At 44.2% G+C, this 20,536-nt stretch overlaps 1 protein-coding gene across 2 annotated transcripts in view; it reads left to right on the forward strand.

Annotated features, from left to right (window-relative positions):
* Bcl2 (BCL2 apoptosis regulator) overlaps window positions 1-20,536 on the forward strand; it is a 185,308-nt gene that overhangs the window by 111,872 nt on the left and 52,900 nt on the right. The gene's annotated exons all lie outside the window — the stretch shown is intronic.

Consider the following 20,536-nt stretch of genomic DNA (forward strand, 5'->3'; position numbering starts at 1 on the left):
CCATGCCGTGTAGCATTCTGAAGGAAGAGAAATAGGAAGGACTGCCCCACAAAAATCAAATGTAAATGGTTATTGATTGCTACCCAAACCTCACTGTTCCTCCAAGGAATTCTGGTCAAGGTTGAAAGGTGAAAACTTAAAATATAGATATCAACACTGGGCTCATAAAATAGAGAGTTGGGTCAGGAGACAATGAGGCCAGCTGTCATCAGCGATGAAGAAATGGTGACTGGATAGATTAAGGACAGCCAGAGAGAATAGGCTTAGTCCTTGGTACCAGGAGGAATGAAAGGAAAGGTGCCAGAGCATAGAAATGGGTTCGAAAACAATCGAAGGACGGGATGGAGCCTGCAGGAGGAACTGTGCTGGAGCAGGGCAGAGCATGGAGCTCACCCTGCTGAGTAGAGCCCTGCAGAGGAGACCCAAGAAGACTGAAGAACTGCGTGGTTGCTCTGCAGAAGATGGAAGGAAAGCAGACTCATAGGCAGCATAAGCTCATTCTAAGGCATGTGACCGAACTGAACACATGAAAAAATGTTATCTCTTAATCCACAGTCTTTCAGTAGGCAGAAGTTCAGCTCCTTTAAACCTCATTCATCAAAGCAATACAGATTTAAATTAATAAATTTCCTCACAGAGGTTTAGATACAGACTCATGGCTGATTAGACTACTTCAGATCAAAGATTTCAGTAAAACATATGTGGAGCATGTAATACAGGGCTAACATTTTAAGACACTGATAAGATTATCTCAGTGCTAATGCAGCGCTCACCGTTTTCCAAAGAATGGCAGCTCCCCTTAGTCAGGCCTGGTGCCATCACCACCCACGTCACCCCGATCCTAGCCCTTCAAGGCCCTAGAACATTCACTTCCTGCTTCCTGCTTCTCCTAGCTGCTGTTCAAACAGTCCAGGACATCCTAGCACGTTATCTCTGTCCCCTTTACTGCCTGTGAGTGCCCAACAGCTCCCCAGTTCTGGAGAACAGTGGTCTTAAAACTGTCCCTTTATTCATTTCTTTCATGTGTATATGGTGTGTGCATGTGTGTGTATACATGTTTTTTTTTGCATGCATGAGTATGCAAACACATGCATTCTGTGACTGTGCCTGTGGAGGCCTGAGGATGGTGTCAGGAATCATCCGTGGTTGCTTTTCTACCTTAATTATTGAAGCAGTTGCTCAATCAAAATCAAAGCTTAGCCATGTGCCTATGCCTGCTAGCCAGCTTGACATGGGGATCCCTGTGTCTGCCTTCCAAGGCTGAGGTTACAGGTAACCCCCAAGCCCTCCTGGTATTTAAGTGGATTTCTGCAGATCCAAGTTCTTTTTTTTTTAATTTATTTATTTATTAAGGATTTCTGCCTCCTCCCCGCCACCGCCTCCCATTTCCCTCCCCCTCCCCCGATCAAGTCACCCTCCCTCATTTGCTCGAAGAGCAATCAGGGTTCCCTGACCTGTGGGAAGCCCAAGGACCGCCCACCTCTTTCCAGGTCTCATAAGGTGAGCATCCAAACTGCCTAGGTTCCCCCAAAGCCGGTACGTGCAGTAGGATCAAAAACCCACTGCGATTGTTCTTGAGTTCCCATTCTTCCTTATTGTCCGCTATGTTCAGCTAGTCCAAATTTATCCCATGCTTTTTCAGATCCAGGCCAGCTGGCCAAGTTCTGATCCTCCTGTTTGCAGGGTGTGATGGTTTGAATGAGAAAGGATCCTGCTGGCTCATCTGTTTGAATGCTTGATCGCCAGTTGGTGGAACTGTTTGAAAAGGATTAGGAGGTGTAGCCTTGTTGGAGGAGGTGTGTCACTGGGGGCGGGCTTTGAGGTTTCACAAGCTCATGCCATTTCCCGTTAGGTCTCTCGGCTTCCTCCTTGCTGACCAAGATGTAAGATCTCAGCTGCTGCTCCAATATCACGCCTGCTGGTATGCTCTCCGCTAGGATGGTCATGGACTATAGTCCCCTGAAACAATAAACCACAAATTAAATGCTTTCTAGCACATGAAGCAAGTTCTTCAACTGCTAAGCTGTCTCCTCAGGCCTCTTTTCTTTGTCCAGCAATGTGCTCCTCCTTATATTTGTAAAGTTTCTCAAGCTGTAGCATAATGTTCTGAGTCTACAGCTTGACATATCTGGTCCACTTTCTCCATGCCTGTTGACCTCTCCAGATCTGTGCCAAGCATGCCAGTGAAGCTCTTGTCTGGGAAGGGAGATATGGGGCTTTTTGAGCTGACATCCAGTATGCCCCTCTTCTTCTCCAAAGTAGCTGGACGCCGGGGAAAGTCTTCTGTGCTGCACCTTCTTACTGCTACCACAGTGCATCCCCCTACCTACTGAGCAGCCACCTCTGCAACGGTCCTGCTCTCCTTTGTCTCAGTTGGAGAAATTAGAGTGTTTGCCTCGACCCAGGCCTTTGTACACTCCTCTGTTTTTTTTCTTTTAGGTAGTTCATTTTCTCCTATAATTGTTTCATGCAAGGCATGCAAGTCCTTCTGTCTATGTGTTGCTTTTATTGGTTAATGAATAACGAAACCGCTTTGACCTGTGATTGGGTAGGATAGAGTGAGGTGGGAAAACAAATGAATGCTGGGAGAAAGTAGGTGGAATCTGTGAGCAGCCATGTAGCTGCCACAGGAGACAGATGCCTCTCAGAGTCCACTGAAGCTTTGCAGGTAGGTCATGACCTCATGGTGATGCACAGATTAATGGAGATGCAAATATTTTCTCACTGTATTTCTTCCATTTCAAAATTTATTCCCATGGTGTCGCAGAAGTTAAATAGATGGGTAATCTACAGAACACTCACTTTGCCTGTGGGAGCAGAAGCCCCTGGGCCAGGAGCATGAAAGTCTAACATGAGTATTAAAAGTGAGTATCTCCATCCATCCCTAAACCTAATCTAATTCATAGACATGGTGCTCCTTGAGTGAAGGGGAGGCAGAAACAACCCCACAGCATTGCCCACATTGTATGCTGTTGCTCTCTCCTCTTCTAGCGTCCTCCAAGTGATCTATTATAATTTACCATGGTAACGCTGAACTGGAATAATGTAAGTAATCACACACTGGCTTGAGTTGACACTAATTCTAGGAGATCCAAAACATTCCTGTAACACAGCTGACAGAGCAAGGCCTTGTGGGAGTCATTCCAGTTGAGGACAGCCATGATAGAGTCACCTGACAGAGCAAGGCCTTGTGGGAGTCATCCCACTCAGAGGGCAGCCATGATAGAGTCACCTGACAGAGCAAGGCCTTGTGGGAGTCATCCCAGTGAGACGAAGGCTCTGATGGAGTCACACTAAGCGAATCAAGTCCCTTTGGAGATCAAGTGGCTGTTGGAGTTTACTTCCCTTTTGTGTCTATTCCCATAGATGCTGCAGGTCCACAGAGCCAAGAGGTTTCTTACGTGTTATTCAGCCAAACTTCTCTGCAACTTAAAAATTCCCTGCCTGAGAGCTTCCACACTACAGGTGAAAGGAAAACGCCCACTTTCCTCAGCCTGCATACTGTAGACTCCTCAGAGTGGCCTTCCCTCTTTCCAGCCTTCCTGGCTTCAAATCCTCACTCGGCACTCGTCCCCTCCCTCACAGTACCATCCCCAGACAGGCACATTCTCCGCCTTATTTTTGCTTGTGCCCATGCTTCCTTGTGCCTGGTATTTATTTTTGGATCCCTTCTCTGGTTTTCTGTGGTGCCTGTTTTTAGCACAAATATACCATGTTCCCTTGTAAAGTGTTTTTCCTCCACTGCAGCCTCTAACAGCCAGGGAAATGACCGAAATGTGTGTATGGATTAATTCCCCACTGTTGGGGAGGGAGAGGGTGTCTTTCTATGGATAGGCCATTAACAGACTTCATAAACAGAAGAATGCCTTGTTTATACCTTTTGTTAGAGTCAGCATTTCTTAAATCTGCTTAAGGAGAAATAAGTGCTTTTTGTTTAAGGAAATCATATGGGAAACACAGAAATATGAAATGTTCACTTTGTTTAATGTATAAGTCTATTCCCCGACAGGTGGCCTCTCAAAGCGCACAAATAAAACAAAATTGCTTGGCTCGAACCTATCAGAGAAAGAATAGGAGCCAGGTGGTGAGGCCAGGAGCAGATGGGCAATATTTACTTAGAGCTTCATGTTTTTTTCTTGCTAAGTGTCCCCCTGATCAAATACTTTCCTTCAGAGATCAAGTAAACCTCCATGTCTTTGAATAGACTTTAACTGCAAAAGTATATTTCTACACCGGCTTTCTCCTTTTTCCAAAGTCAGGGGTAGAAAAACCATATTGTGCCCATAGTGTGTGAAGTCTGGGCTAGCTTAAACATTCCAAGTCTCCTTCCAGATTTTTCTTTGAAGTTTCCCAATTTCACAGTCAAAATTAAAATAGCATAAAAATTAAATTGAAACTAGCATGAGTCCCAGGATTTTTTTCTATACAAAATATGAAGGTGTGAACCTGGTACAGTAAAGTCAGAACTTCATCATCAGCTTCTCAGGCCCCTGCAGATCTCTGTCCCAGGTGGTCAAGCTGCCCTCTGCAGCAGGTGGTCCAGCCCCTGCAGCCCTCTGCCCCAGGTGGTCAAGCCCCTGCAGACCTCTGCCCCAGGTGGTCCAGCCCCTGCAGCCCTCTGCCCCAGGTGGTCAAGCCCCTGCAGACCTCTGCCACAGGTGGTCCAGCCCCTGCTGCCCTCTGCCCCAGGTGGTCCAGCCCCTGCAGCCCTCTGCCCCAGGTGGTGCAGCCCCTGCAGCCCTCTGCCCCAGGTGGTCCAGCCTCTGCAGCCCTCTGCCCTAGGTGGTCTAGACAGTTCAGAGCCATTTAGGCCTTCAGGAACTATTGTGACCAGCAACCACGAGAGAAGCATGTCTCGGTACTACAGCACTAACCCCTGACCATCTTTGAAGTTTTCTCTTCCTCAGGCTTGTGCACAATGACTCTGATGTTTGCTTTCTTCCCATTGCTCAGATTGCTGCATTTATGTTTTCTCCAACAAGCATTTATGAAGCTTATATGGAGAAGACAAATGACCCATCTCTCTTGAGACAATTGGAAACACAGCGTTAGTTCCTACTCTTTTTTATACATACATCTCTAGCGTATCTATAATACTTGGCAATTGCCCATCACTGTCCAGATATAGTATCAATGCTACATGGTGCTATTTCTTGGTGTGGTCACATTGTGTAAGGGTTGAGACCATAATCAAGAGAAAAGTGTAATTTCAAGCATGTAGGTGCCCCAGACTTCCTTCTCAAAGGAGTGTCTTCTACCTTCATGGGCTTAGGACACATAGCAGTGGACTCTGATAGAAGAGAAACTCTAAGACCTACTAGGAAAGGTACATCTTCAAAGGAAGTAGAGGTTTCCAGTGAGAGTTGTCAACCCTTGAAAAGGTTTACAGAGAAAGCTGTGGTCTCCCCTTTCCTAGAAGCATTAAAGTCAATAGGCTCTCCACAGTGGTTGAGTGGTGCCTTCTGTAGAGGTGGGGCGGAGCCTTGCAGCTCGGCATTCAACATTCCACTATTGCTTGAGTTTGACACAGTCAGTCCACAGGAGTCAGTTTGTGACTTATGAGAAATAATAAGACAGATATATCTTTTTCCATTTTTCTAAACTTCCTTTTTGTTAATTTTTAAAATATAAGAGCTGTTTTGAATTTTGCCTTTTGTGGCATTCAAATTTAACTGTTGTATAGTTCACCCTCCCCTGGTAGTTCAGAATACATTTGACAGTTGAGAGGTGTGTCTCAACCCAGGAGGAAGGCATACCTTTGTTCCTGGAAGATTGTGTGCATTTGCAGCCTGAGTATTGCAGAAGAAATCAAGCTGTCAATTTTCTAGGACTTACCAGCGTTCCGAGGACATTTCTTCTCTTATGTGTATGGCAACATACACACACATATATGTGCATACTGCACACATGTGCTGATCTCTCCTATCCTGTGGGTCCTAGAGATTGGACACGGGTTGGCATTCCCTCTGAGCTGTCTCACAGACCCAAAAGATTTTGAAAGTTTCTCCTCAGAGCCCTTTAGTGAGCAGCCACTTGCTCTGCATAGCGCTCGTGGATTGCTGAAGCGACCGAGATGTCTGAGAAGTGGTCCCTGCTCCAAAATATGCTCATAACCTTGCATAGCGGAGAAGAAGCATTCAAATAGCACACGTGGTATGAGGGAATGTGGTCTGCTTCACAGGAAGGCCATGAGAGAAGGAATAGCTTCTCTGTGGAATTGTGCTTGTTGGTTGGAATTCTGCCTTTCATGGTATGGCATTCACTTTTAAACACTGTTTCTGGATGGGTAATGAATTCTCATGCTTTACACACTGTAATAATTTAGATATTTATTAGATATTTATTGGTAAGTTTATCCACCCATCCTCAGTTATCCAATTTGTTGTCTTCTTTCTCCATTGATAGAGATAGTAACATGTACTTTCTTAAGTACATGTCCAGTGTCTCTTTGTGCTCTGTTTGTTATTCACATAGTCTGTTAATTTAGCACTGTATTCTTGTTATAGGATGTCCCTTCTTCTCTTCATGTTTAGTATGTTGCCTTCATTGTATGGGACTGCTGAGAGATATCACTTGTGTCAGTTAACTCCATAGTATGGTGGCTTCAGCAACAGCTGTTTCATTGCTTCCTAGTTCTGTGGGTCATCTGTTCGATTGGGGTCATCCAGTGGTTTTTCTGCAGGCCTTGCCGAAGTTTACTTGTGTAGATACAGTCATAAGGCTATGTAACCCTACAGCCTCATTCCATGGTTACCAGTGGACTCTTCCAGCACCTGCAATCAATTCTCTCAGCAAATTCACATGGAACACTTCATGTGGTCCCAGAAACAAAAACAGGCTGTGCTCTACGTGGACATGCTGAGCAAGTTTCTGCATACCTTAGATTTGCTAACATCTCATTAGTTTAGTAAAAACAGAACTAACCTCGGAGTCAGAGGCAACAGAACTGCAGAATGAGCAATTCCCCGGAAGCAAGCGGGGATGCTTAACCAGTCCTCACGGACACCTGGCTATTTCAGTCTCTTGGTGTTGCAAGTGCTGCTCAGTAGACAGCTTTGTCCATAATTCAGTTCGTATGTGAGCATGACCAATCACAGGAATGGGTCTGCTGGGTTAAAGGGCAAATACATTGAGACTTATCTGTGTATTCCACTTATGTGGTGATGTGTTTTCTGTCACTAATTTAGGAACTTTGAAACCATTAGAAAAGTTTTAAATTATTTAATTAAAAACTTATCTTTAGTGAGTGAGTGTGTGTGTGCATTTGGAGGCTTGATGATCACCATGACTGTCCCAGATAACATGCTATATCCAGGACATACACCTAACAAACTGTGTGGAAGTTTGTGTTGTTTCTGGCGTAGCTTCAGATGGTGTCCATTTGCTTGACTCGTTCACTGGCACATTCGCGCATTACTGGTAGCCCCGTGGGACTGTTCCTCAAGCGACTCTATTTGCTTTTGATTGAATGTAGTTTATTTCTGATTTCTGAATACTGGAGCATATCCTGGAGGGTTTTTTATTTGTTTGTTTGTTTGTTTTTCATACAACCTCATGTCTGCTAGGTCTTAGGCTGTCCAAATATCCAGAAATGAGCTCAATCTGGATTATAAGAAGATTCCTAACAGATAAATGCCAGCATTCCTCAGGAACTGGTGAAACCAGTTCCCACCTGCCAAACCAGCCAATTTTCTTACCTCTGGCAGAAGAGACACAGGGCTTCGTTGCTTCCAGACTCTGTCAGGCCCTAGTCACAAATATTTATGATACACTTCAAAGTCCTGGCAGCACCCTAGCCCTCTCACCTCCTGGGCTACCCTAATATCCCTCCAATTCGTGGACTTCCCTCCGCTTCCCTACAGGCCCTCCCTAGAACCCGATGCTCTTTCCGTTCTGTCGCTTGCTCTCTTGCTGTCCTCTGTGATCGCCCTCTTCTCTGCTCTTCCCCGTTTTCTCGAAGATAGCCCTGGCCATGTCCAGCTTGCTTCTTTTTCTCTTTGATCTCTCTTATTCACAATGAAAATCTTAACCATACAGCAGAGTGACCATGTCGGCAGTTTCTGTACTGTGTCCCTTGCATGTGGTGTCTAAGATGAGACTTCATCTCTGTCAGCAGTAAACCTTGAGCGGAATTCTATCTGTTGGTGTGCTTGCTTTGAGCCTTCAGGAGGGAAACGTCCTGGCTTTCCTGCAGCAGACATGGAAAGTACTGTTTCCCCTCGACGTTTTCATAGGCGTCCCGTGTACAAACCGCCCACTCTCTGAAGCATGATTGATTAGCAAAGCTGTTCTGCTCAAGGGCAGCCTGTTTTCCTGAGCCTGGATGTTGACAGGTCCGACATGCACAGATTTTAAAACAGGTCGCTCGTCCAGGCTGCAGGCTGTGGGCCAAGATGCTGGTTCTTGGGGGAGAAAAAAGGGGGACTCAGTTTGGGGAGCAGAAGAAACTATGAATCTGGACCTAGAAAAAAATCAACCCAGGCATGCCCACTCCTCACTGCAAAGGCAGCTCGGCATGCCCACTCTTCATCAGCTGCTTACTGGTGTTTGGTGCCCAGAAAACCCTAGCTACAGAAGAAATGCAAAGGAAAGGTGAAGACAGGGATGCGTGGGCAGAGCCTGTGCGAATAGGCATAAGCCCTATTTGACTAGGAATCTCTAAACATCAAAGAGAGGCAAACACTTAAAGAGAAACTCAAGACTGAATCAAAGCAGCTATGATGGAAGTTTGGAAACACAGCCAAGCAATGACACCATAAACAGGAAGAGGCATGGATCCGGTCGTGTCTCTGCTTGCTCACTTACGGCATGGCATCTAGCAGGGTGCCTTTTACAGGGTAGAGCCCACGTTAATATTTAGTCATAAAATGATGGGGCTGAAACTAATTAAGAAATTATTTTGGTCAGGTCTCACTATTCCATACATAAGTAAGTGGAGGCTAGGACAGTTTAGTGACAGTCTCAGGCGTTTTCTCAAGGCACAACGGGCTTTGAACCCCAGTGAAGTTACCTTTCATAGGCCAGCGATGTCAGTATTTGAATGGTTGAGTGAATGAATGAGCTGTGGGTTTTGGTGCCCCCCAAAGGCCCATATTCAAGGCTTGGTCGCCAGCCTGTGGCACTGTCAGGAGATGGTAGAACCTTTAATTTGGGGCACAGTAGGAGGAAGTGAGGTCACTGGAGGTTTGTCCTTGAATAGGATATTGGGCCCCAAGGCATCCTCTCCATTTCTTTGTTTCCTGGTCCCCATAGGTGAACAGACCTTCCCTCACATGGCATATTGCGATGCCACAGTCCCACAGAAACGGGCCAAGCGCTAGGAGCCAAAATAAACCTTCCCTCCTACTAAGTTCGTTTATTTCGGGTATTTCCACAGTAGCAGAAAGCTGACTAATAAATAAAGTAGCTTCTTTTCTTTTTTGTTATGTAGCTCTAGCTGACCTTGAACTCACAGAGATCCACCTGCCTCTGCCTCCAGAGTCCTGGGATTAAAGGTGTGTGTCACCACAGTTGACCTTTAATTTTCTGTGTAATGAGACTTACTTAAAGCTATGCATTCTGTAACAGTATTGTGAGAGTCTGTTGAATTTAGCTATGTATTGTCATCATTCACCCCAGGTATACCTTTGGGGTCAACGGGCAGGGCATTTGTGAGGATGAATTGATCTTTTGAAAGACTTTTGAGAATCTGACTAAGTTTCAAGACATTCTGGCCCTATTACAGAAAGTCTTAAATGTCAGCATTGGATGCAAATGTGGGCTTTTCTTAGAACAATGTGTCATATGCTTAAGATGTAAGTAGCCTGGGGAGGCATGGGGCTGTCAGTGGTCTTTTAGTATGCTGTACTCAGCTGGGTATCAGTGTACCAGAGGGGCAGTAACCACAAAGAAAAAACACTTTGTACTTCTCAAGATTGCTTCTCCTTGGTGGCACACCTGTCCTGAGTGGCCCAGACTGTCCAGGTACACCTCACAGCAGGCTCCACAGCCTCGTACGATGCCATTCGGTGACCTGCTATCCCATCTCTGCCATTTCAGCCGTTGACTCTCCTACTGCCTAGGAGGGTGAGGATGCATCGTCATGAGCCCCTTCAGAATGTATTTATTGTCCTGAATCAGTTTCGACTCACGACAAGTGCATCTATGATCTTACTTTCCTCTACAAGGTATCAAGGGTCAGATAATATCATCCCTTTGGGGACAGAAATCAATTACTGTTCTACTTGTCACAGAGAAGACTTTAGAAGTCCATTTATTGGGACCTTCACTGGGGCTCCCTGTTTGGTTTCCTGTGTCATAAAGAAAAACCTGCATGAACTAAAAGCAGGGATTCTAATGCGATGTGGGTTCAGTTTAATTGTTTGGTGTGAGGAGCTGTGTTACCCCAGCTCTAGCTCTAAGAATACCGGTAGTGGTGTCTGCCTACATTCTAAGAATTGAAGGAGGCGAGGTTTCTACAGAGTGAAATCACCCAACATATCTGTGAGGCTTCTGCAGAGCAAAGACAAAAATAAACTCAAACAAACAAAACAGGAAGCGTCTGAAAACACAAGGTGTGTGCTCCTCAGACACTGAGGACCTTTGAAGCTTAGGTGCATTTCTGCCTGCTTCAAAGGTGTGTGTGTGTGTGTGTGTGTGTGTGTGTGTGTGTGTGTGTGTGCGTGCAGTAAGAGGGCATGTATGTAGATTGTCAGGGTGTGAAGTGTGGGGTTGGTGTGTGTGTGTGTGTGTCCAGTATGAGGGCATGTATGTAGATTGTCAGGGTGTGAAGTGTGGGGTTGGTGTGTGTGTGTGTGTGTGTGTGTGTGTCCAGTATGAGGGCATGTATATAGATTGTCAGGTTGTGAAGTGTGGGGTTTGTGTATGTGCAGAGTGGATGTGTGTAGTCTAGGGGTTGTGGAGTGTGGAGGAGTATGTGTGTGTATGTATGTGTGTGTGTTGCAGTGTGGGGTACATGTGAAGCTTATCTATGGGGAGTGTGTGTGTGGAGTGTGGAGCACACATAGAGGGCATGTGTGGAGAGAGTGTGTGTATGTAATGTAGAGTGTGTATATGGAGTGTGTTGTTATGTGTATGTATGTAGAGTATGAAAGTGTGTGCCTGTGTGAGTGTGTGCATGTGTGTGTAGGTGTATGTGAAGTATGGAGTGCACGTGGAGGAAAAGTGTGTGAAGTGTATGTGAGTGTGTGTGTGTGTGTGTGTGTGTGCGTGCGTGCGTGTGTGCGTAGAGTGTAATGGATATGAATGTGTGACTGTTTTGTCTTGTTTGGTCTTTTATCGTTGCACAAGGCTTCCTGAGGTGGCCATGTCTATAAACTCTACTTGCAGCACCCCACTTCTTTTCTTAAACCTGCTGCTACTTTGTTGAGCTACAAAAGCAAATATAACTTTCCATAAAATAAGGACCAGATAACCTACAAAGATCAAATGGAATCTACTTTTAGAGCAATATTATAACAATATTAAATACATAAAATTTTCCATAGATTATTCCACCCCAGACTAAGGAATACAGCTCTGCTTAACCAGAGACTTTGGCTGGTTTGATAGTTTTCTACCTTCCACCCGCTTTTACCAACAAAAGAATACTTTCTCTAGCTGTATACCTCACCTCTCCACGTATAGCTAACTGGTTTTCCCATTGCATTTAAAATACTTGGTGATAGCTTGACAAGGATAGGATAGGAGATTGAATACTGCATTATCTTATACAAGGTTTTCTTCTGCTCTTTTTACCCCTTCTTCCTTCCCTCCTCTTTTCCTCTCTGATATTCTTCCTGTGAAGATACGAAAAGTCAGCTGTAACCCTAACACCTCCAGATGTCTTTCCAGCTGTAGTCCTGTCTAACACCTCCAGATGTCATTCCAACTGTAGCCCTGTCTAACACCTCTAGATGTTATTTTAGCTGTCGTCCTGTCTAAGAGCTCCAGATGTCATTCCAGCTGTAGCCCTGTCTAACACCTCCAGATGTTATTCCAGCTGTAACCCTAACACCTCCAGATGTCATTCCAGCTGTGGTCCTGTCTATCACCTCCAGACATTATTCCAGCTGTAGCCTCATCCATCAGCTCCAGATGTCATTCCAGCTGTAGTCCTAACACCTCCAGATGTCATTCCAGCTGTAGTCCTAACACCTCCAGATGTCATTCCAGCTGTGGTCCTGTCTATCACCTCCAGATATCATTCTAGCTGTAGCCCTATCTAACACCTCCAGATGTCATTCCAGCTGTAGCCCTAACACCTCCAGATGTTATTTTAGCTGTAGCCCTATCTAACACCTCCAGATGTCATTCCAGCTGTAGCCCTAACACCTCCAGATGTTATTTTAGTTGTAGCCCTATCTAACACCTCCAGATGTCATTCCAGCTGTAGTCCTGTCTAACACCTCCAGATGTTATTTTAGCTGTAGCCCTGTCTAACACCTCCAGATGTCATTCCAGCTGTAGCCCTGTCTAACACCTCCAGATGTCATTCCAGCTGTAGCCCTGCCTAACACCTCCAGATGCTATTCCGTTGAAGAATCTGCCAAGCCTGGAATTTTACTTTTGAAAACTCTGGTTTGCATCGGGCTGCAGGTAACCACAGCAGGTGACAAAAGAGCCACCTGAGCTCAGTCCTAAAATTCTCTCTAACCAGGAGTTCATTTCCCTCTGTTCAAACCCGAAGACAGAATCTGGAAGGCTGAGAACCAGTGATCGCTGAGAATGCCCAGCTCAGGAGGACTAGCTGAGAACATCCTGATTGAGAAGGTGGCATGAGCCGGGAAGGATTCTAAAGCCAGGTTCTAGTATTTTAGCAATCTCACAGGTTCTCCAGTCCTTTTGTAAATATCAGAATCCATCTCAACCTGTGAGTGTTTGACGGCCATTTGTCAACAAGCTATGGCTTTCTACTGCTTCAGGAAAACATGATTTTTGTCTCCCATGCATAAGTCATTTTCCCATTCTAAGAAATCAAAATATGGGTAGAAGATAAATTTGAAGAAAACTTGCCACTTCTGGTGGCTAAATGCAATCAAAGACATACGGTCTTGATGCTAAAATCCTGATACATATTTATAATTCTAAAGGGAAAGTAAGATTCAGTGCAAAACTGAGATACAAAAAATAAGAGAAATTCAAGCCTAGGAGTCCACACAGCCAGGATGCTCTCAGGTCTGGAAACCCCCAAGTAGCTCTTAGCCCTGGGCCTGCATGCTAGGCTTCTTTTTTAATTAAAAATTAAATATATTTTAAATTTTAATTTATTTTTAAGTAACAAATAAAAATCATGCATAGAGTCTTTCATATTTCGTCCCGTGCAATAAGGGGCTGCCTGAGTTAACTCAGCGTATTCACTGCACGCAGTGAGCCGCTCTCATTAATTTCCACACATCGCTTGGCTTTGATCTTCCCATTTCAAAGCCAAGAAGACCGTCCAGGGAGAGAAATGATCACACTGTGTGTCCTTTTCCCCAGTGTGGGCAGCCTTTTTGTCAGGAAGCTCCTCTGGGTACCCCAGTGACTAAATAAGACAACCAGGCTCCCCACCCCTTCATCAATAGTTAATTAATATTGATTCTTTGCTTAGCTTCGTCTCATCTCAGAACCTTCACAGATGAGCCTTTTAAAGTATGTGTTTGAAATATCTTTAAGCCTCAGAGAGCAGTTTTAAAACAGCTTGTGCATTGATTTCCTCTGACTCCAACATATTTCTTGAGTGATTTTCCTGAAAGATGTTTTCGGTTCATTGAACATAAAAACAAACCCTGTCCCGAGTGAGTCGAGGCTATAGGGATCTAGGTACCATGGTGTTTTTTTCTCAAGGATTTCAGTTTCCCTAAAGGATATAAGACACTCCAACAAATAGACCAAAGAGAAAATTACACAGTGCTGACTCCTGTCTACCTCTAAGCTGGTTAGATTACAGTTTTATTGAACGCAAATGAACTCTCACCGCTCTCCCGCATAGAATTAGAAAAGGTCTTTACTTTCTAGGGTTATAATTATGGTGACTGAATTTTTCCATACCAAAAATTAAAACCCATGGCCTGACAAAGGGTTCTTGTGCCACTTCTAGGTGTGAGACCACCCATAGTTCAGCTTTGTAAAGTGGGCGTTTTCAGGCAGGCCCCATAAAAGTAGAGGTCCGTTAAATAGGCATGTTTTTAGACTTTTCATTTAAAGTAGAGATCCGTTAAATAGGCATGTTTTTAGACTTTTCATTTAAAGCCTAGAATGCACACAGTATTTTATTTTGTATCTGAATCAACACATTCTATCCTAAAGCACTATTTTATAGCCTTAAGGTATGTGTTAGCCTATTCATAAAACATAACAAAACATAGCACTTCGTAGAGTAATAACACCCACCATTATCCAGCTGGGGTAAAAGGGTCCCAAGGGGTTTACTCCAGGCCTTTAATTTTCCTTTTGAAGATAAAAGTTCCCTATTTTACTTTCAAGGTTCAAAGTTTTTTGAGCCATGCAAGTGATTGCCATTGAAGCATGCCAGATGTGAACAGTTGTGAACAGCCACTCTTGAAAAGAGGGGAAGGAGTGACTTTTTCTTCCTTATTTTCTCCCCGTACTATCATCTGTGCTTTCTACACGTGTAGTTTCTTCAGACCATCAAGGTCATGGGGATGGATACTGGCCAGATTGCTATAGCCTAGGCAGGAGTTCCTGAACTGGGGGAGTAAGAGCATAAAACAGGCTAGTGTTGACAGTTTAAAGATGCTGAGGTCAGAGCCTGCTTGACCAGACACTAAGTGACTTACCCAAAGCCACACTGTCTTGGTGAGCAAGCTTCCTGGATGACACAGTCCCCTTTCCCAAACTGTGAGGGCTGTCCTCTTGCCCAGAGTCATCCCAGTGTATCCCCAACACTGAAGTTTGGGACAGCAGCGCAGTGTGATTACGTCATTCTAAAGCCTGTGCTTGATGACTGGACCAGCCCAAATTGAAAAGTTTGAAAAGCTGATGTCTTCAACCAATGACTCTTCAGTGAGGCAGCTTACTCACTGAACTGACTCTTAGCGAGGCTTGAATTCAAGGAAAGTCTTAAGTACATTATGCTTCCTTCTGTCCTAGGACCACTTCTTGGAACCAGACTTTTATCATAGTATAGAGTTGATACATTACACTTTTTAGTAGACAATAGCCATCATTTATCTTTCAAGAGGGCTGCATTTATGAACTGCTGATCTGCATACACTTTCTGAACGTACTCCTTCTACTAAAGCATACCAGGTGGGGGCTGCAGTGCTGGGGGGTCGGCAGCTTTGTGCTTTTCTGGAGTTCTGCTTCCAACACCCAAAGCAGGCAGCTAACAACCACATGTAGTCTCATCATCTGACACCCTCTTCAGGCCTCCATGTGCACACACACACACACACAAGTTAAAATAAAAACCAGTCTTAAGAAAATATATACCAGGTTATCCATTCAAGTAACCTCCAAATTCAACTTCATTTCCCTATCCAACTGTTCATTCAATGAATATTTTTGTTTTGTTTTAACATTTATTTACCTGCATGTGCACATATGTGTGTGCCATAACATGCAAGTGGAGGTTTGAGGACAAGCTGTGGGAGTCAGCTGTCACCTTCTACCATGTGAATTCCAGGGAGTGAACTCAGATCACTGGGCTTTAGAGCGAGTGCGCCAGCACCTAAGGCTAAGGCGTGACTATTTCCTGAGTACAGGCTGTGTGTGAAGGGCACTCTTCTGGCTGTCAAAGATACTCACTTCAGTGAACAACAACAACAACAACAACAAATAAACAAAGTCATAGTTGTATTAACAAATGTACCAGTTTTTGGCCATTTTTATACTATATTAGTAAGACTTTTGTATCCTATGTCAAAATACCTTACAGAAACTGAAAGGGCAAAGGGCTTGTTTTGCTGTTCCCTCAGTGTTTAGTACTCCACGACAGCCAGGGGGCGTGCTGCAGAGCATAGGGAAGTTCCTAGTCTTTCTCTTTTTTCTTCCTTGAGGGTCCTCAGCCTATGGAATAGTCATTTATATTTAAAGTGGGTCTTCCACACTTAGTTAATCCTTCCTGGAAATTCCTCAAATTCTTCTCAGTGAAGAGGTGTGCTTACTAAATCTCCTGGGTGCCTCCACGTCCAGTCAAGTCAGCTCTCAAGATTGACCCTCACAGGTGTTATGAGGTCACTGCTTTGTGTTGTTCATTTAGCCCCGTGAAAGCAGAGAGCCTTCAATCTGACTTTCCTCGGGGACCCAGATAAGCCTGGAGCGCCTGGACACTGAATGCAGGGCCGTGAGAGGGCGAAGCGCTTGAATGACAAGAAGTTAAACGCCTCTAGTACATGTCTGGATTATTTTTAATAATGCAAAAGAAATGAAAACCAGGACATTTTAAAAATTTTTATTCCACATTTTCCTTTGAGGCAGTTAGGTATTTCTCATTGGCCAAAAGTCAATCATGGGCAGCAGCGGAGCTAAATGAACCCACCGTGCTGCTCCTTTCCAGTGTGCTTTGATGCCCACATCTTATTTGCTGGCAACGTTTCAGAGGCTCCACAGAATGCATCAGGAACCTTCAGAATGTGTCCTGAACCACAGGCAGCTTTAATTCCTCAGCAAACACTGCTCATGCTGATACCCACAACGAGTGTGCGCACCAGAACACCCTTCTCATGGTTCACGTGGACCGAATGGCAGTTCACATATGTAAGAAGACATTTTCATTTGAGGAGGTTGGGCTCCGTGTTGAGTGCAAATATTCTGCCCTTGAAAAGACACACAAGGGAAACTCTGGCTAGAAAATGGGGTGTGCTTGACAATAGATCTGTCCTTGCAGCCCAGGGTGATGTAGCCTTACTAAGGTACAGATTCTCCAGGGTGGTTTGTTTTGTTTACTTGGGCAGCCCTATGGCTTCCAGGGTGCAGGACAGTATCCTGGGGTTTAACCTTCAGAAAAGAAGGGAGGATCTTTCCCTCTTTACAGGGTTGTGTTCGTGGTCTCTGGAATATAGATATAGACTTTGATAAGTGTCTCAATAACGCAGCTGTGGGCGCTGTGCGGAGCATGCGTGTGGGCGGGGCGTTCTCCTCTAACTAATTAGGGTGGGTGGTGTAGACTGTGCTCCAAAACCTACCTGTTACAATAGAGGAGAGACTGGTTCCATATTAGTAAATCACAGAGAATAAATCATGGTATAAAATCACTGATTAAGTTTGCATTCCAAACTTGCTTTAATCTTGTTGATGCAATTGCTAATTTGGAAATTATTATGAAGAGTGGCATTAACAGTCTTACACTTGACTCCTTTTAGGGTGAATGTTGAGAAATAGCTCCTTTTCACATATTAACTGGGGAGAAAACAGCTGTGCCTTTGCCCAGCTCCTCAGTAAGACTGAACTTAGCATGAGGACCTATGGTGTGAGAACCAAGCTAACATACAGCAGAGCCCCAATTTAACTGCAATCCAGTTAGTACTCACTTTAATGAAGACTGGGGTGTTCTGTCCAGTTCAATATTGTTTAATCTTAGCTATCCAGCAGACCACTTCTCTATGACCAATCTTTATAGAACTCAAACACTATAAATATAGTTGACTATGTACTATACTATACTATACAATACTATACTATACTGTACTATACTATACTCAACACATCTTTTATCAGTGTGAAGCAGTGCTCTCAACCTGTGTGCCATGGGGGGGGTTCAAACAATCCTTTTACTAGGGTCACCTTAGACCATCAGAAAACATGAATATTGTATTACGATTCATAACAGTTGCAAAAGCAGTTATAAGTAGCGGCAAAAATAATTTTGTATTGGGATCAAAAAAAACATGATGAACTGTATTAAAGGGTCACAGCATTAGGAAGGGTGAGAACCACTGATGTAAAAGATCTTTGTTGATCTCACCAAGTTCCTGGGCCATCATGAAGAATATCAGACATCCAAGAAATGGCTGTTGATCGGGGACAGGGACTGATCACAGATTGACTGAGTTGCTGACTGAAAGTGGCACTTTGCTGGGTGTGGGAGTATGTGTGTATGTGTGGTGGTGGTGGGGTGGGATGCCAGGTCTTCTTTCCCAGGTACCAGCAGGCCATCACCACACAGAGCTCTGAGAGCTGGGCCCAACGGGGAAACGATTTGTTAAATATAGTAACTCCCATTTACTCGTCTGAGATCAGCTTGGCTTAGTCCCACGTTTTCTTTTCTTTTTGGAGTAGGGACTTCCTACAGCCCTCGGTGTCTCAGTGACAGAAACCTGTTGTCTCTAACTCAGGACAAGTAGAAACTTTTGACTTTTGGCAGTGCTTACAATTTTGATATATTTGCTTTGATGGATGTATATGACTTGCATGCACATGTTTGTGTCGGGGATCATGCCCAACACTTGTGAAGAGGTCTTAGGACATCCTCAGGTATCTGTCTTTACCTTCTACCTGTGTCTCTTGTTCACCGCTGTGCTGTGTACTCAGCTTGTCCTTGAACACTTCTGTCTTCATGCCCACTCCCCCCAGAAGGGCGCTGAGATTGTAATCGTACACCTCTGTGCTCAGCTTTCACGAGGGAACCTTGGCTCAAGCTTGGCAGGCTTGCATGGCAAGTGTTGTCACCCACTGCACCACCTCCTCAGCCCTTGCTTATGTTTTAAGTTGAGCATCCACAGGAGATAATGGCAAGCAACTATTGCTAACAAAGAGTTAATGTCACACTGCACAGCATACCCGCTGGGACAAGTCTGGGAAGACAGACAATCAGAAGCAGATTTGAAAGCCCTCGGTGACTTCCCTCCACACTAGTAATGAGTGGGAGTACTTAAAATGCTTTTGTGATGCATTTTGATCCCAATTTTGAAAATACAAACTCCACATATTTTTGACATCCAAGAAGTCGTCCTGTGCCTATGTAAAGCTGTCCGTTATTGATTTTTCTCTCTCAGCAAAGACAAAACAAACTAGGAAAACTGAAAATATCTATGTGGAAGACTGTTCAGTTGGTAAATTGATATAAAATAAAATGCAATATTAGGATCTATTATGTATACATACACCCATATAGAGAGAGGAATACATATATGCACTTACATAATCATGTGTGTAAACTCACACAGAATAATGTCTGTGATTTGTGATATGAAAAAAATTAGATGCAGGTCTACAACTAGCATCTTCTGGAAAGATGTATAGTATACTCTCTGGTTATATAGATTCTGAGTATTATAAATTAAAAATAATACTTAACAATTAATGAAAATTATGATCATGTACATATTGCTTACAGTAAAGTGCACCTGATTAAATTAGGTAAGTTTGGACTGTCAGATTAGCTAAATAGTTGCCAGTTTACACCTTCATTTGCTTATTCAAACATTTATTCCCATCACCCATACAGCTAAACATCGGTCTGTCTTAGCCATTCAGTAATTTCTAAACGAATGCATTGTTTTGCCAACAGTACTGACCATAGCAGTGATCACCTGGTCGCTGTACACTCCAGCCCTGCCCTGCTTTGTCCTACTTTCTCTGAATCTCACAAATCCTGAAAGAAGAACAGGAAAGAGAGTTTTCCACCATCTTCCGGAGCTCACCAAAGCTACACGGCCGGAAGTGTCTGGAACTAGTTCCCATATGGGTTCTATTTCCATACGTCATCCGCCTGAGATAAGGCCCTAGTCAGTTTTTTAGAGTCTGCTTTTTTGATTAAGACAGATCATTTCAGCATGAAGAGTTACCAGAAAATACTCTTGGGATTCTTTACTATTGTTGTTGCTTTTGGAATCTTCCTGTCATTATTGTTAACTGTCTCATACTTGATACTCATCTAAATGTTTGATCACATACATAGAAAAGTTTCCAGACACTTCCTGGATATATTGATTTATCTCTGTTGGAGTTCCCATGGTGTGAACACCAGCTTTATTTGTGGGGCCAGGTGGAGCTTGCCGTCTGACAACTGTGCAGGCCTTCAGGGCAGGACTGGGTCCAGCCGAGCGATGCTGAACTGTTGTTTATTTTCCTGATATAAAGAACAAAGACAAACAAAAGAGCAAAGTCTGCTTTCAGAAACAGTCAAGTGATGTAATTTTTATTAGTAGAACTAATGCTCGATGTGGCCTGGTTTTGATTTAAGAGATTTCTATTGTTCGATAGGGTGGGCACACCCAGGGAGGTTGGGGAGGAGTTACAAAAATGATCCGAAGAAGCCATTCCATGCCTCGTCTTTCTTTTCTGTTGGCATACTCCTTATACTGTCTATGGAGGCCGGACTCTGTCCGAGCTCCTCCTGGTCTTCTCGCCTGAGGAGGTTAAGCAGGCGGGGCCAAGGGGACACAAGCATAAAGTAGGTCTCCACCCCAGGCTTAGCAGTGGCTTTTCGCAGAAAATAATAACTAATCTGAGCCTTAGAGCAGAAGTGACAAAGGTACCTGGCTCCCTACAGTGGGGACAATGAGTAGGGGTGGACATACAGAGCAAGGCAGTTCTGTGGAACTCAGAGTCTCTGGTGTGGCCTTTCTCTTTCTTGGGGATATTGACCACAAACAGCCTAGCGGCTCATCCT

The sequence above is a fragment of the Microtus pennsylvanicus genome, chromosome 10 (assembly GCF_037038515.1).
Source record: "Microtus pennsylvanicus isolate mMicPen1 chromosome 10, mMicPen1.hap1, whole genome shotgun sequence".
In the NCBI taxonomy this organism is placed as follows: domain Eukaryota; kingdom Metazoa; phylum Chordata; class Mammalia; order Rodentia; family Cricetidae; genus Microtus; species Microtus pennsylvanicus.